Raw genomic sequence first — 16,267 nt, 5'->3', positions numbered from 1 at the left:
AGAATGTTTTGTTGTAAAGACATTTACTTTGAAAAAGGAATTAAGAAGTAGTAGCTGTTGATAAAGGTATCCATTCTTTGAGGAAGTACCTGTGTTTGTGCTCATATAAAAAGATAGCACTTTATTCAGTATATGCTATAAATATTTGGGACCATGTTGAAACAGTGTTATTTATTTGATAGGTCAAAGAAGAAGAAATGTATTATATGGATGACCTTTGTGACTTCATTGAGTCAGTTAAACCAACCTCAGAGGATGCTGGGATTCCTTCCACCAATTATGATAAATGTCTATTGTGAATTGAGCAACTGGGGAAGGATTGTGAAGGTAAGATCACTGCATAAATATAAGGCCTGTTTATGTATCCTACAGTACCGTCTGCACACATTGCTTAGCATGGCACCATAGACCACTGATGTTCATCTCGGAAAGATGCTTTATGTTACAATAGAATGAGGACTAGTGTATATGGTACCCTCTCAGCCAAAGAGTTAGGATAATTGCACTCTGCTACTCTCAGTGTGAGGGCACTCCCAGTGTTTCTGTGACCCTGCTTCTCTCCTATGCCTTTACCCAAGGTCAGGGTTACCATTATCCCCCACTTGGAATACCACAAGGACCCTAGAACTGTTTTTTTTGCTACCCTCCCTGCCAATATCATGGTCTCCTAAGCAACCATGATTATATATTTTAATAATTTGAGATGTCATCATGATACTCCCTTGCTTAAAACCCAGCTATCACTTCTCATTGCTATAAGGTTAAAGATCTCAGTCCTCTAGTGTTATCTGGCATCATTCCACATCCTTTGTCTCTGTGTCCCAGCCACAGGCTTCAATGTCCGCTCCTGCAATAAGTAGCTGTAGTGAGGTATAACTGATGTACGACAAACTGCACATATATAAAATGTACAATTTGATAAGTTTGCCATAGGTCTCTCTGCACATAGGAAACCATCACCATCATTAAGATAATTAACATATCCATCCCCGACAACAGTCTTTTCATACCCCTTTAAGAAACTGGTATATTGTTTTTCCAAAGTCTTTGTACCATTTTCCATTCCCATCAGAGGTACGTGACAGTTCCATTTGGTCTGTATCATCCATCACTAACTCTTAGTATTGGCATTTAAAATAGTTTCTTATATGTAGCCATTCTGATGGGTGTGTATTGTGCATACCATTGTGGTTTTTAATGTGCATCACCCTGAAGAGTACTAATGTTGAGCATTTTCCCACAGGCTTATTTCCCATCTGTATATCTTCTTTGGTGAACTGTCTTTTCAGATCTTTTGCCATTTAAAAATTTAGGTTGTTTGTTTTCTTATTGGTTGAGTTGTAAAAGTTCTTTATATAGTCTATATACTATTCCTTTATTAGCTATGTATTTCATAAGGACTTTTCCCCAGTTGTGGCTTGACTTTTCATTCTCTTAATGTTTTCTTTTAGACAGCAGAAGTTTTTAATTTTGATGAAGTCCAATTTTTCTGTTTATTCCAGTTTGGATTTTTCTTTTTGTGTCATATCTATTAATAAGAAATCTTTGCCTAGCACAAGGTTACAAAGATTTTTCTCCTATGCTTTTGTCTAGAAGTCATACAGTTTTAGATCTTACATTTATATCCATGATCCATTTTGAGTTGATTTTTATATATTGTGGGAAGGATGTTTTCAAGTTCATTTTATAGATATGGATATCCGATTGTTCCATTACTATATGTTGAAATGTCTACTTTTTCTCCACTGCATTGCCATCTTGCCTTTGTCAAAAATAAGTTGTGTATACTTGTGTGGGTATATTTGTGGACTCTCAATTTTGTTCCATTGATTTACAGATGGTCCTCCAATTATAATGCAGTTATGTTCTGATAAATCCATTGTAAGTCCAAAATCCATGTAATACCCCCAGTAAACCTACCATAAAGTGAAAAAATGGTAAGTTGAACCACCCTAAATTGGGGACCGCTTGCATTTGACTTTATATGGGATGAGCATTCCTAATGCAAAATCCAAACTCTGAAATACTGCCAAATTTCAAACTTTTTGATGGCTAACATGACACCACAAGTGCAAAATTCCACACCTGACCTCATATACACAAACATCATTTCATGCACAGAATTATCAAAAATATTGTATAAAATTACCTTCAGGCTATGTGTATAAAATGCACATGAAATATAAATGCATTTTGTGTATAGACTGGGTTCCATGCCTAAAATATTGAGTTATGTATATACAAATAATCCCAAATCTGAAAAAAATCCAAAATTCAAAACACTTCTGGTCCCAAGCATTTTAGATGTAAGATACTCAACCTGTACCAGTATTGCACTGTTTTATTATAATTTTATGAAAGGTGTTGCCATCACCCCTCCAATTTTGTTCTTTTTTCAGGGTTATATGGCCTGTTCTAGATACTTTGCATTTCCACATTAATTTTAGAATCACGTTATCAATGCAAAACTCTGCTAGCCTGCTGGGAAACTAGATTGGGGTTGTGTTGAATCTATAGGTTAATTTGTGGAGATTGACATCTTAACAATAATGAATGTTTCCACTCCTGAAAAACATGTGTCTTTTCATTTATGTAGGTCTTATTTAATATTCTCATAATATTTTTCAGTTTTTAGTGTCTAGGTATTTCAATATTTTATCAGACTTATCTGTATTCAATTTTTTGCTGAGGTAGATGATATTTTAAAAATTTCAATTTCACTGTTTATTGCTACTACGTAGAAATACAATTCATTTCTCTATGTTAATTTTGTATCGTCCAACCTTTCTGAACTCTTCTTTAGTTCCATTAGGTTTTTTGGTAGATTGAGTCAGATTTTCTATATAGACCAATGATTGACAACCTTTTTCTTTCTCAAACTACTCTCTTACTAAAGATAGTAAATATTTTAGAGTTGTGGCAAAATGGTCTCTGTTGCAGCCAATCAGCTGTGCCATTGAAGTATGAGAAAAGCCACGGACAATACATCAGTTAATGAACATGGCTGAGTTCCGATAAAACTTTACTGAGAAAACCAAGAAGGTGGGAAAACCAAGAAGGTGGCCCACAGGCTGGTGATTACCCATCTCTAATACGTCATCATGGCTGGGGATAAAGGCAGTTTTGCTGCTTCTTCCAACCTTGGATGTCTTTTATTTGTCTCCTGCCCGACCGCACTGGGAAGAGTCTTGTGTCTCTGTTTTATTGTTTCATCTTTGATACTGAGGAAAAGTAGTGAAGACAGACACTCCTTGGTTGTGCCTGATTTTATGGGAAAGGCATTCACTTTTCCACCATGGCACACAGTGGCCATAAGTTTATCACAGATGCTCTTTACCATGTTCCAGAAGTTCCTTTGTAGTCTTTGTTAGCTGAGAGTTTTATTTTTTTAATCAGAAATGAATGCTGATTTTTATCAAATACCTCTATATACTGAAATGATCATATAGTTCTTCCCTTTTATTTTGTTAATTTTGTGAATGACAGTCAATTTTAAATGTTAAACCAGCCCTGCATTCCTAGGATAAACCACATTTGTTTCTCATGTATTATCCTTTTAATATATCACTGGATCCAATTTCCAAATGTTTTTTTAGAATTTTTAAAGACTTTTGTTTAAGAGCAGTTTTAGGTTCACAGCAAAATTGAGACGAAGATGCAGAATTTTCCATATGCTTCTGCCCCAACACATGCATAGCCTCCCCCATTATCAGTATCCCTCACCATAGTGGTACAGCTGTCACAATTACATGAACCCACATTGACACATCATGATCACCCAAAGTCCATAGTATACATTAGGGTCCCCTCCTGATGTTGTATATTCTATGGGTACAATGGTATGATGATGTATATCCATCCTCATAGTGTCGTACAGCATATTTTCACTGCACTAGAGATCCTCTGTGCTCTACCTGTTTATCCTTTCCTGCCCTTCGCAGCCAATAATCTGTTTACTATGTCCATAGTGTTACCTTTTCCAGAATGTCATGTACTTGAAATAGGAATATGAAATATGAAGTATGTAGCCCTTTCAGATTGGCTTCATTCAGTTGCTAATACACATTTAAAGTTCCTTCATATCCGTTCATGGCTTGATAGTTCATGTCGTTTTAGTGGTGAGTAATATTCCATCGTACGGCTGTACCACAGTTTATTTGTTCATTCACCGGTTGGAGGATACCTTGGTTACTTGAAAATGTGGTTGAATTTTTATATCCATGCTCATGAGGAAATTTTCCTTCTTGGCATATCATTCTCTGATTTTGGTTCAGGATAATGCTGGCATTTAAGAATGAGTTCACATGTACATAGACTTCATGTTTAATGGGGGGGAAGAGATTTTGCAGAATTATCTTATATCTTTCTAAAATATTTGGTAGAATTCACCACTGTAGCTATCTGCGACTGGAGTTTTCTCTCTAGGAAGGTTTTCAACTATAACTTTGTGTTCTTTTGTAGTTAGAGGGTAATTTAGGTAATCTATTTGTTCTTGACTGAGCTTTGCTCATTTTGATTTTTTGAGGAATTTATCGATTTTATCTAATTTGGTGTATTCACATAAGATTCATATAATATCTATAGAATCTGTAATAATGTCACTTACTCATTTCTGAAATTAGTCATTTGTATCTTCTTTTTTCCTGATCCACCTGGCTAAAGGTTTATTATTTTTATTGATTCCCTCAAAGTATTTGATTTTATTGATTTTCCCTATGGTTTTTCCGTTTTATTGGTTTCATCTTTCATGCTGTGGTCCATTCAGCCCACTGTAACAAAATAGCATGGACTTGGGTAGGTTATAAACAAGAGATGGATTTCTCACAGTTTTGGAGGCTGCAAAGTCCAAGATCAAGGCCCTGGCAGAATTGGTGTCTGGTCAGGGACGACTTCCTGGTTCACAGAGGCCATCTTTTTCTCTGTGTCTTCACATGGCAGAAGGGTTGCACGAGCTCTCTGGGGTCTCTCATATAAGGTCACTAATCTCATTCATGAAGGCATGGCTCCCGTGACTTAATTACCTTTCAAAAGCCCCACCTCCTGGTATCATGACTTCTGCGTTAGGTTTCAGCATATGACTTTGGTGGGGGGACACAGACATTAGGATTATAGCAAATGTTTATTTCCTTTCCTCCGCTTGCCTTGGGGAATTAGCATTTCTTTATTCTCATCCCTAAAGTAGTCATTGAGATCATTAATTTGAGACTCTTCTAATATAGACATTCAGTGCTAAATTTTTTTTATTGAAGTACTGTTTATTTAAGTATCTTCATTTCCCAAATTCTGATATGTTGTGTTTTCATTTTCATTCAGTTCAAAATATTTTCTCATCTCTGTTTTCATTATGTCTTTGATCAAGTGTTATGTAGATGTGTGTTATTAAACTCAGTTTCCAAATAATTGAGTATTTTCCAGAGACATTTTTGTCCTTAATTGTAGTTTGATTGCTTTGTGGTCAGGGAACATATTTGTTCAACTTAAAACTGTCAAATGAAGTGTCATCACAGGTGTTTATTTCTGAAATTACGGGAGAAATTGAAGAACATGATAAATACTTGTAGTACAGTGGCATTTAATATAAATGATTCTGAAGGGGCACATTGGAGACAGGCTGTGGCATTCTCCCACCAGCTTTTACATTTATCCTGTCAGGGTCATGATTTGCGCTTCTGATGAATGATCACTTTTCTCATCAATCAGCACATTCATATTGGTATGGGAACACTTTTCTATTTTAGTTATAGCCATTTGAAACATAATCTCACTTTGTAAAGCTTAAGTATATGTGTTATGAAACCCATATTCCTATCTGTCTTCAGTATATTTGTCATGTTCCTGTCCTAACCAGAAAAAAACACCACAAAACCTAAAGTAATCATTTTCTAAGGCAAGTGTGAGGATTCAGCTCAATACTAACTCTGCATGGATGTCTGGTTGACTTTGCCATATTTATATTTAGTGGATTATATATGTCCCTTTTGCTTTTTAGGGTCTCCTGAAGAAGATCTTCATCTGAAGGTAATAACTTGTATATTTTTGTCTTGAATTATTGACTACATATTTTATGAAATATACATTATTTATTAATGATTTTGCTTCAAACCCACTCAGCCTACAACTAAAGTGAAAGATTCTGTTCCGGATTATGCAGAAGGAATGAAGGACGTACAAAAATCCCCTTCAGGTAAATTGTGCAGTACAAATTTACCTCTGGAATGAAGTACATTAAAATAATCGAAATGCTCACAGTCTTCTTATTCCTAATTCTTTTTTTCCCAAATTTGATGGAAGGATTTGACAAAAATATTGCAGACATTGCTTTTGGTATCCATGTTTGATGAAAAGATACTTAAAAGCATAAGAATAGGATATTTTAAAAATGGAAGCTTTAACTGGGATGCTTCTCCCATTATGTTTGACACCCTAAAGTCCCAGTTTGGAATCCCTGTATTTGTTAGGGATTCACAGAGGTGAAATATGAGACTTTAAAATTTTTCTGGTGTTTCCACATTGGTATTCTGATCTTTGCCTAGAGGAAAGCTTTCCTTGCTAACATGTCAACTGTGTTTTAACTTTAATTATTCATCCTAATGTTGTCACACTGATGATCTTAAGCCAGTCCAATGTTCTGATTGGCAGGCTGTGTGTGTGTGTGTATGCTATCTTTGATTCTTAAAGATGAGGAAAGTAATGAATTATCCCTTAATGACTATTTGGTAGTCTCAATCTTTTAAAAGAGTCATTCTGAACATTTTTGGGCTTAGGGCCATTTTATGCTATTAAAAATTACTACAGCCGGGGTACAGTGGCTCACGCCTGTAATCCTAGCACTCTGGGAGGCCGAGGTGGGAGCATTGTTTGAGCTCAGGAGTTTGAGACCAACCTGAGCAAAATTGAGACCCTGTCTCTACTAAAAAAATAGAAAGAAATTATCTGGACAACTAAAAATATATATAGAAAAAATTAGTTGGGCATGGTGGCACATGCCTGTAGTCCCAGCTACTCAGGAGGCTGAGGCAGAAGGATTTCTTGAGCCCAGGAGTTTGAGGTTGCTGTGAGCTAGGCTGATGCCACCGCACTCTAGCCCGGGCAACAGAGCAAGACTCTCTCTCTCAAAAAAAAAAAAATTACTACATAGAGGTCACACCAACACCCTGAGTTAATTGTTTATCATTCCCATGTATGTTTAAAACATTTTACTGGCCGGGCGCCGTGGCTCATGCCTGTAATCTTAGCACTCTTGGAGGCCAAGGCGGGCAGATCGTTTGAGCTCAGGAGTTCGAGACCAGCCTGAGCAAGAGCGAGACCGTGTCTTTACCAGAAATATAGAAAGAAATTATCTGGACAATTAAAAATATATAGAAAAAATTAGCCGGACATGGTGGCACATGCCTGTAGTCCCAGCTACTTGGGAGGCTGAGGCAGAAGGATCGCTTGAGCTCAGGAGTTTGAGGTTGCTGTGAGCTATGCTGACGCCATGGCACTCTAGCCCAGGCAACAGAGTGAGACTCTGTCTCAAAAATAATATAATAAAATAAAATAATAAATAAAATAAAAAATATACATTTTGCTGCATATGTACATAATCCCAAATGGTATGTAGGAATTTTTTCAGGTCCTCAAATTTTATATGAATTTTTACATACTGTGTTTGTTATCTAACTGTTCTAAGTTGTTCATTTTAACTCAATGTACGAATTTGTCAACAGAACAAGATTCAGAAGTGACATCAGAGGGAAAGAAAAAAAATATTGAAGGAAGTAAAAATAAACAGCCAGAGGTATGTAAAATTTTAAATTTAAAATTCCTGGTTTAAAGTTGTTTTCTTTGTTTAATAACATAGCATAGTGTTGTTGAAATTAACTTTTAATCTAGCCTTTTAGACTCATTAGAAGATAATTTAATATTTCATTTTAAATATATTTTAGCTAGTTATAAAACTTAACATCTATATTAATGTGTAGCTAATCCTTACCTGTGGAATTGTGGCAAAAATTTATGCAATTTTCAGAATTATTATTACCTCCTTATGTGATTAAAGAAGATAACATCAAATATTGACTCATGTTATTAAACGATACAGATCATGAACCAATTAACAGTGATGGCCACTGACTTGGCTTCATGTTAAAGAAGTCATCATTCCCAGTGGTTCACAGTTTGCATTTTTACATCACCAGTCAGTAATGCCTGGGTGAAAGGTTCGTTCTACGTCGTGGTCTCTGGTTGACCTCAGTGTCTGCGTTCAGGGAGAGAATGGGGTCATAAAATCAGCCCAACTGCCGATTAACAGAATCACGCCTTTCAGCATGGGACCTTTACTGTTAGGATACAAAGAATAACTTTACACATGATTTTAATAGAGGAACTAAGTCAATATGATCAATTTTTTTTAGGCACTGTGATTAGTGGACCTTAGAATGTGTTTTCCTCCTTAACCCAATAATTGTTCAGTAGAAGGTTGTTTAATGTCCATGGCTTTGTGTGGAGATGAATGTTTCTGTTGGAGTTGACGTCTAATTTTATTCCACTCTTGTCTGAGAAGATGCACAGTATAGTTTCTATTTTTTTAAATTTGTTTAGGCAAGTTTTGTGGCCCAGGGTCCCATGAGCTGATGAGCAAAACATATAGTCAGTGTTTTTTGGGTAGAATTTTCTGTGAATGGCTGTCAAACTCATTTGTTCTAGAGTTCTGTTTAAATCCAGTGTTTCTTTGTTTACTTTCTGTGTGAAGGATCTGTCCTTTTCTGTCAAAGGGGTGTTGAAATCCCTGGCTACTATGGTGCTGCTGTTTATCATTTTGTTTAGATCAAGTAGGATGTTTAATGAATCTGGGTGCATCTGAGTTAGGTGTATAAATATTCAGAATTGTTATGTTTTCTTGTTGAATTGTACCCTTCACCATTATAGAGTGACCATCTTTATCTTTCATTACTTTTGTTGATTTAAAGACTAAGTTATCTGAAATCAGAACTGCTATGCCAGCTTTCTTTTGGTTTCTATTTGCATGGAATATTGTTTTCCATCCCTTCACCTTGAGTCTGAATGCATCCTTGTGGGTTAGATGTGTTTCCTGAAGACAGCAGGTACTTGGCTTGTGTGTATTTATCCATTCGGCCAGCCTATGTCTCTTTAGTGGGCAGTCTAAGCCATTCACATTTTTGAAAGAATTGATAAGCAGGGCACATTTCTGTTCATCCTCTTGAGTTGAACTTTGTTGCTTTATTTTCTCTTTGAGCCATTGTGGTATCTGGCCTTTGACCTTTAGATTTGGATGATTTTACATTGGTGAGTGTCTATTGTACTGATCTGTGTGTAACGCTGTTCTGAGTACTTCCGGGAGGGCAGGTCTTTTCCTGATGAGTTTTCTCAGTCTTTGCTTATCTGAGAATGTCTTTAATTCTACTTCATAGAAGAAACTTAGTTTTACAGGATACAAAATTCTAGGCTGGGCATTATTCTGTATGAAAAGACTGAGAATGGGGCCCCAGGCCCTTCTGACTTGTAAGGTCTCAGTTGGGAAGTCTGCAGTTAGTCTGATGGGTTTTCCTTTTTAGGTTACCTGCTGCTTTTGCCTTACAGCTTGTAGGATGGCCTCTTTTTGTGTTTATTTTGGCCAGCCTGATGACTATGTGTTGTGGAGTCTTAGGCCTCTTCACATAATCCCACATTTCTTGTATGCTTTTCTCTTTTCTCTTATTTCTTTGCTCTACCTGCTACAGACTTATTTAATGATAAGATGTTATCTTCAATCCCTGAGATTCTTTCTTCTGCTTGATGCAGCCTATTCTTTTTTTTTTTTTTTTTGAGACAGAGTCTCACTTTGTTGCCCGGGCTAGAGTGAGTGCCGTGGCATCAGCCTAGCTCACAGCAACCTCAGACTCCTGGGCTTAAGCGATCCTACTGCCTCAGCCTCCCGAGTAGCTGGGACTACAGGCATGAGCCACCATGCCCGGCTAATTTTTTTGTATATATATTTTCAGTTGGCCAGATAATTTCTTTCTATTTTTGGTAGAGACGGGGTCTCACTCTTGCTCAGGCTGGTCTCGAACTCCTGACCTCGAGCGATCCACCCGCCTCGGCCTCCCAGAGCTAGGATTACAGCCGTGAGCCACCGCGCCCGGCCGATGCAGCCTATTCTTGAGGCTTTCCACAGTGTTTTGTAATTGCTTGAATAGTCTTCATTTCTAGAAGTTCTGTTTGATTTTTCTTTAATATTTCAATTTCTTTAGTGAATTTTTCATTCATTTCGTGGATTTTTGTGGTTTGTTTCTGTTGGGTATCCATTTTCTCTCACATTTCATTGAATTTTCTTACAGTCCATGTTGGAAGTTCTTCATCTGTCATTTCAGTGTTCTGATCTGGGTTGGTGTTCATTGCTGGATACCTGGTGTTCCATTTTGGGGGTGTCCTTTCAGTTTGTTTCTTCATACTTCCAGAATTCTTTCACTGATTCCTTCCCATCTGGAGCAGCTGTTGCTTCCTCCCTTTGGATTTTCATTTAGGTAACAACAGGCACAGTCTCTGCACCCTCTTGTAGGGGAGAATGGAGGACACCCTGTAGGAGGAGTGAGTAAATGCAGTAAAAGGGTGTGCAGATTGACCTCCCTGTCAGTAGGCGGGGCTTGCCGGGAGGAGCAAGCTGCACTGTTGGTTCTGGGTCCTGTAACCAGCTCTAGTTCCTCTGGAGAAGCACTCTAGTGCCTCAGGGGGTGCGTGGGGTCCTGGGACTTCAGGTGAGTCCTCATTCTCCACCTCAGCAGGAGAGTTTGGGGAAGGGAGGCTGGGACAGGCTGGGTTGGGTGAGCCTGCCCTCTAGCTCCATTAATGCTTTTAGCAGGGGTTAAAGATCTGTTCCCTGACCCTGGGCAAAGCTGCCAGGGAGGGGCTAAAGTGGCCCCACTCAACCAGAAAGTCTGCATCCGTGGAAGTGGGGCTGTCTGAGACCCGCAGCCTGGCAGTCTGGAGCGGGCCTCGCTTTTTTCCATCCATCTGTATGGTTTTTCACTGACCTCTGCTGGGCAGACAGGACCTCAGGCCAGCTGCGCTCCCTCATGACTGTGATGTGGGCCTGGAGGTTCCCTGCCGGGGATCACGGCCTGAGCTGGGAGCTCGGCCCTCCTGTGGGAGGAGAGGTGCCCCTAGAGCACGCTGCAGCAAGGACCCGCTATGATCTGTCCCTGAAGGTACATGCACCTCCGTAGACTAATTTACAAATCTCCCTTCTGTGCTCCCAGGCAATGCGATGGAGACCTGCGTGTACGGGATCTGGCCTGCAGCCTGTCCCCTGGTTCCTGGAGATCAATCTCTGACCATGCGAGGGAATAGAATGCCGGTCCTAAGTCACCCGCTGGGTATGCAAGCTGGATCAGGGTCTCTCCGCCTCAGGGTTTGCCCCGCTCTGCTGGAGTCACTGGGCAAGTAGCATCAGGAATGGCCAGCAGATGGGGAGCTCACGGTCCCAGCACCCCTCAGGCCACTGTAGGGCCCCTAAAGGAAAGGTCTGAGCCCCGTTCCCTGTGGATGGCGCCGGGGGGGTGGCTAAATTGTCTCTCTCCACAGCCTAAGGTAGGGGAAGGGAAGGGGAGAATGAAAGACTAGGTGGAGGAAGGACTGCACATGCTAGTGTCTGACCCGCTCTCCAGGAGGCAATCCTCCCAGAATGAGCGGGCTCTGGAGTCCTGTGTGTCTCCTGGGGACCCACTGGACCCCTGTGGCTCCTGCAGTCTGGGATGCAGTTGGGAAATGTCTGTGTGGGGATGAGCAAGACAGATCCTGAGGAGTTGAGGTCCTCCAGGGGGGACAGAGGCACCCAGTGGGTAGGGAAGCAGTGTGGTGCCTGCCGACCAGCTCAGGTTTGTGGGGCGGGAGGTGCCCTGAGGGAGCTGGGTCCTGGCGCCGTGTCCGCAGAGGCTCTCTGCTCGCTGGTGGCAGCAGCCTCTGGGTTGGTGTCGGCAGGTCTCTCCAGCAGCTTGGGAGGCCACCAGCAGTCCGAGACGCAAGGGAGGGGACTTTTAAGTGCTCCACCTACCCTTCTGGCTGGTCTAGAAGTCTCTCAGGGCTTAACGTACGCCAATGCCGTTCTCCTTCCAGTTCTCCTCCACAACCTCTTCCCATGGAGTCTCATGTGGGTTTAGGCACCCTTCCTTCCAACCCTCATTGGATCTGTGTTTGCCTGTGTGTTTGCTTTTTTCTCTTTCATGTAAAATTCCTCCTTTTTGCAGAGACGCCATGGCTGGAGGTGTTTCTCGTCTGCCATCTTGCCTGTGAATACGGATCTTGATGGAGAGGCCACAACCAGATATTCAGGACTCCGTGATATGCAAAAGTATGAAGAAATGTCAATTAAAGATGGCAAAGTAGAGTGGAAAAATAATCCAGAATTCACCACAAAGGAGTTCAAGCAGAGTTTTGGTGAAATATGTGAAAAACACAAAATTCCTCCTCGTCCTGATGAACAGCGTCTGCAAGATAACTGAGGGAGGAACAAACTAAAAGGAAATGCCCTCTAGCTTAACAGATCATACGCTTGGTTGTGAGGAAAAATATGCCTCTAAAGTGCCTGTCTCTGCAGAAGTTCACAAATTAGACTGTGAAAATAACAAACCTAACACTGAACATGTTCTTAACAGAGATGAGGCGACTTTTTATACTGTTACAGAAAATAATAATGCAAGTAACTGAGAAGTTGTTGGAGTTGAAATGAACAAAGACCGAGAGTTGGACGTGCAATCAACAAAAAACATGGACCAAAATACCACTAATTGGAAATTATACCTTCAGATTGTCCTCATCAAAGGACAGGGTGCCGGTAACGAGCACATAAGGTACCACCCCCAAACTCCACATGTCTATGATGGGGCCGTGATACTTTTTTCCCTCCAAGATCTCCGGGGCTACGTAGAAAGTGGTCCCGCAAAAGGTCTGCAGTGGAGTGCCCAAAATCAGTTATTTTGATGTTATACTTCTTGTCAAGTAACAGATTCTCTGGCTAGAGGGAAAACATCAAAACAGAAATAAAATTTAACCAAAATATAATTAGAACTCTGCAAGATTAGGCATTTCATAAAGAAGCTTTTTGTAATAATATGAAGGTAATATCTCCTAATTAATGTAATGAGAAAACATATTTTCTAGAAGAAAAATACTGGAGACAAATTAGAATCCTAATTTTATCACATTAATAATCAATAACAGACATGAAGTGCTAGAATAATCATTAATTCTTATACTAATTTAAACATCAAATGCCCTAAGAAAAAGAAAAGTTTTACCTTATGCTGAATGAAACGCGCCAGTCCCAAAAGGACAAATGCTGTGATCCCTATGTGAGGTCCCCAGAGCAGTCAAACTCACACAGGCAGATAGAACGGTGGTTGCCAGGAGCTGGGGGAGGGGTTAGTGTTTAACTTTGGCAAGATGAAAAAGTTCTGGAGAGGGATGGTGGTGAGGGCTGCAAAGCAATGTGAACACACTTAAAGCCACTGAACTGTACACTCGAATGCTTACAATGGTAAATTTTATGCAATGAGTGTTGTTGCACAATAAAAAAAATCCGGGGTCTTGGCTATTATCAATTAACAAAGCTAATAGGGAAACACTTAATGGCAACCCATAGAATTGCTAAGAGTCAGCTTTTTTGACTCTCATCCTAGTATATTATGACTCTGGATGTTAAATGAAACCTTAACAATTACATGGGCAGTGTGCTTGTGTATTCTTTTAAAAGGGAAGAAAGAAAAAAAACCCCAATATATAATATATAAATGTTCTTACCATGACTGGCATACTCCATGACCATGTACATGGTGGTCGTGGTGTTTATGATCTCGTACAGTTGCACTGGGGGAGGGGAGAGGATACAGGAGAAAAAGAAACAAATGTCTGTATGCACAAGCCATGCACATAGAAACTGTAACTATCAAAAACAACTGTTTCCCTGTTAAACATTTTAATAGCTTGCCCTCTCAAAAATGCTTTTAGGGAATTTTAGCACATATTACAACAACAGAAAAGCTTTTCTAAAAGCATGGAATGCCATAAAAATGAAGATCATTTCTGGGTACTCAGTGAGACTTCAGTATGCGTTCAGCAGTCGAGCAAGGGCTATCTGTGCTTGCTTCTTCCTCTGTCGTTGCTGTCACTGCCCTTTATTTGCTTCTTGGCTACCTGCCCTCCCACCAGCTCACACTCTGCACCTGAGGAAAAGTGGTCTCATTTCTCACAACCTGCAGCAATCGCTCAGATCTACTCGACTTCTACACCTGGACATCCATTCACTTGTCATCATGGCTTTAAGGATGTAATTCCACTTCAGACCTTTGTTGCTTGGAAAACTTACCACAACTCCCAAGGACCAAGGTTCCTGTGTTACTATGCTGAATCCAGCGAGGAAAGAAGTGGAAGGGATTATACTGCAATTAACTGGAAAAAAACAAAAACAAGAAACAACTTTTCTTAAGGAATGATTTTTAGTAGGTCAGTGTGATTTTGCTACAGCAGTCCCTTGTTACAGATAGAACTATTTCTCTTGCTGCTAATTCATTAAACTATAACACATCAATTAGAAAGATACACATTTTTTAAATGAAACTGAAGGAAATCTCTGAAGCTATCAAGTCACCACTGTGCATATCTACGTGATTGTGTTAATACTTACTTTAAAATGAAATTTACAGAAAAAGGCAGGGGGCACACTAGTCTTTTATATTGCAGGTGATTTTCTGAGACTTTACTAGAGTAACAGGCCAAACAAGTGCCTCACGTAGTGATCAATAAATGTTTGATGAACTCATGAATAAAACCATCAGGCCGTAGTTAAAAGACCAAATAAATATGTTTACGTTAGCTAGTCCTAGGCAGTAGTGATAAAGTTTTCTGGTGAAAAGTTGGAATTTGAAATCCAGAGTTGGCTGGCTGGCTGGCCCAAAGGGTTGAAAGAAAAAGCAGAGAAAGGAGGTTTTCTTCCTGCTATTCTAGTCCTTGTGATCATCCTGTTCTTCAAACATCCTATATTTCACTGATTCTAAGATCTCTGTTTTAATTACTATCCCTCATATTAGCATGATGGCTTGGTAGCATTTTCTTTTCTTAGTAGTATATAAAAAATAATGCCTTTTCTGCCCACTGTCCCCCTTACTTTTCAACATAGTATTGGAAGTCCTTGCGAGAGCTATCAGGCAAGAGAGCAGAATCAAGGGAGTCCAAATAGGGAAAGAAGAGATCAAACTCTGACTCTTTGCTGATGATATGATGTTATATCTAGAAAACCCCAAGGATTCAACCAAGAGACTCCTGGAATTGATCAATGAATTCAATAAAGTCTCAGGATACAAAATCAATACACACAAATCAGAGGCATTCATATATGCCAATAACAGTCAAACGGAGAACCAAATTAAGGACTCAATACCCTTCAAAATAGCAACAAAGAAAATAAAATACCTAGGAATATATTTACCTAAGGAGGTAAAGGACCTCTATAGGGAGAACTACGAAATACTGAGGAAGGAAATCGCAGAACATGTAAATAGGTGGAAAACCATACCATGCTCGTGGATAGGAAGAATCAACATTGTTAAAATGACTATTCGCCCAAAGTTATCTACAGATTCAATGCAATCCCTATTAAATTACCAACATCATTTTTCACAGATATAGAAAGAATAATTCTACGCTTTGTGTGGAACCAGAGAAGACGCCGTTTAGCAAAAGCAATTTTAAGCAACAAAAACAAAATGGGAGGTATTAATTTACCAGACTTCAAACTATACTACAAAGCTATGATTATTAAAACTGCTTGGTACTGGCACAAGTGCAGGGACACAGACCAATGGAACAGAACAGAAAATCCAAATATAAAACCATCCTCATATAGCCATCTAATCTTTGACAAAGCAGACAAAAAATTACTCTGGGGAAAAGATTCCTTATTTAATAAATGGTGCTGGGAAAACTGGATAGCCTCATGTAGAAGACTAAAACAGGACCCACAGCTTTCACCTCTCACAAAAATCAAATCACGGTGGCTAACAGACTTAAATCTTAGGGGGGAAACTATTAGAATTCTAGAAGAAAATGTAGGAAAGACTCTTACAGACATTGGTCTAGGCAAAGAATTTATGAAGAAAACCCCTAAGGCAATCACAGCAACAACAAAAATAAACAAATGGGACCTGATTAAATTAAAAAGCTTCTGCACAGCCAAAGAAACAGTCACGAAAATAAACAGACAGCCTACAGAATGGGAAAAAATTTTTGCATACTA

The 16,267-nt window shown here is 39.4% G+C and overlaps 2 long non-coding RNA genes across 2 annotated transcripts; one reads left to right on the top strand and one right to left on the bottom strand.

Moving 5' to 3' along the window:
• The first annotated feature begins 205 nt into the window (after window positions 1-205).
• On the top strand, window positions 206-13,051 carry LOC123646071. Its single transcript, XR_006737785.1, has 6 exons — window positions 206-327; window positions 5,990-6,018; window positions 6,112-6,184; window positions 7,710-7,780; window positions 11,238-11,354; window positions 12,225-13,051. It is a non-coding gene; the product is annotated as an uncharacterized LOC123646071 (long non-coding RNA).
• On the bottom strand, window positions 12,703-14,424 carry LOC123646072. The gene is made up of 4 exons (XR_006737786.1): window positions 14,342-14,424; window positions 13,777-13,842; window positions 13,275-13,453; window positions 12,703-12,991 (listed from the first exon to the last, which is right to left on the bottom strand). It is a non-coding gene; the product is annotated as an uncharacterized LOC123646072 (long non-coding RNA).
• Window positions 14,425-16,267: the final 1,843 nt, after the last annotated feature.

The sequence above is a fragment of the Lemur catta genome, chromosome 10 (assembly GCF_020740605.2).
Source record: "Lemur catta isolate mLemCat1 chromosome 10, mLemCat1.pri, whole genome shotgun sequence".
NCBI lineage: Eukaryota > Metazoa > Chordata > Mammalia > Primates > Lemuridae > Lemur > Lemur catta.
This window is presented reverse-complemented; position numbering and strand designations above follow the sequence as displayed.